This window comes from Lactuca serriola, chromosome 4 (assembly GCF_051521515.1).
Source record: "Lactuca serriola cultivar US96UC23 chromosome 4, Lser_US96UC23_V15, whole genome shotgun sequence".
Classification (NCBI taxonomy): domain Eukaryota; kingdom Viridiplantae; phylum Streptophyta; class Magnoliopsida; order Asterales; family Asteraceae; genus Lactuca; species Lactuca serriola.
Window position 1 is genome coordinate 60578016 of NC_136411.1, and position 1502 is coordinate 60579517.

A 1502-nucleotide genomic window follows, 5' to 3' on the forward strand; every position below is an offset into this window, starting at 1 on the left:
ATACAACTTTTAGTGTGTGATGTACAAGTTACCATAACATTACTGTTCTAGATTCCAAATAAATCCATGACGTTGTTTTGGATTGAAAAATCAACCATATTAAAAAGGGTGTATCTTTATTTGGGTCCCACTACATGTCTTTTGGTCTTTGGATTGAAAACTTTGATCAGGAAAGGCTAAAAGTACAAATAAGAACACTCTATTATGTGATTGAGTGTTGCATTTTCTCTCTTTTTACTACAACTTGTGAAGATGAGAATGGGAGGGAGGTTAATCCTCTTTATCATTTGGTCCTTGTAATTATGAGTCTTCTTTTCATCATTATGTTTTAGGTTGGTCCAAGAGAAGTGGTGGTCAAACATGTAAATGTGTGATGAGTGATATAGAATTAGCGTTCTTTTTTGGAATTCCTAATTTACCCCTCGTTCATACACACAAATAAATAACCATGGCCCATGTACCCTATATATATGTCACTACATGTTTTCTCATTTTCTCGGGAATATCCAAATCTTTCACTCTCTTCTCACACACGTATTGGAATCAAGAGGTGAATAGAAGATGTGTCTTGGCACCCCCAAAGAAAACATTCATCGTCTTTCATATCTCACAACTCACCAAGAACAACTCAAGAGATCATCAAGCTTTCACTTCCACCATCTACAAAGGTTCTTACTTCACTCTATATGCATTATTTACTCAAGCAAATCGAGCATAATTTTTATTCCATATGTTGATACTTTGAGGTCATATTCAACGTTCATGTTAGGTGGTTAGTGATATTCTTTTGTTTAATGTAACAGGAAAAGAGTTATGGGTATGACGAATTCACGAAACAAAACAAGGGTCTTGTTTGTAATGCTGAAAAGGAAGATGGCAATGAAGAACTTGAAGTTGTACATGCAAAACCAATGCATAATTGAAGAGAATGAGAAGCTTAGAAGAAAAGCATTTCTTCTCCATCAAGAAAACCAAGTCTTGTTTTATCAACTCCAAAATGCCAAAATTAACGAACATAACATCAATACTGATGTCATAGTCTAGTGATTAATTATCCTAATGTTTTTTCTAGAATTTTAAGTTTCAACCCCTCCGTTGATTAAATATTAAGAAACAGAGTAAACTATCAATAGTTATTGTATAAAATTTGTGGACATTAATCCAAATTATGAATATCAACTACTATTACATTATTTAACTTTTGTTATCTTTACTTAATGTGTGATTTGAAGAGCCGTCGGTCAAATTTAATAATATGAAAAGTGCGTTAGTTTACTGCCATGGAAGATTGCATTTCTACTTTAGAGCAATACGAATGACTCCTTTCTCTTTCTTTGAGACTCTGTCTCATTCTTCTCTCTCTCAATTCAAGAAAGCTGTAAAATGATTTGTATATAGAAAGGGTATGTTGAGTTTTATGCTTTTCATGAGTAACAGTAATAATATTTGAAATTTTCTTGTGGATTTCACAAACTGATCTAGCCATTTCTCATAGAGATGAA

General features: G+C 32.9%; 1 long non-coding RNA gene across 1 annotated transcript; it reads left to right on the plus strand.

Annotated features, from left to right (window-relative positions):
• The first annotated feature begins 259 nt into the window (after window positions 1–259).
• Window positions 260–1193, plus strand: LOC145100143 (uncharacterized). Its single transcript, XR_013704848.1, has 2 exons — window positions 260–668; window positions 804–1193. It is a non-coding gene; the product is annotated as an uncharacterized LOC145100143 (long non-coding RNA).
• The last annotated feature ends 309 nt before the right edge of the window (window positions 1194–1502 follow it).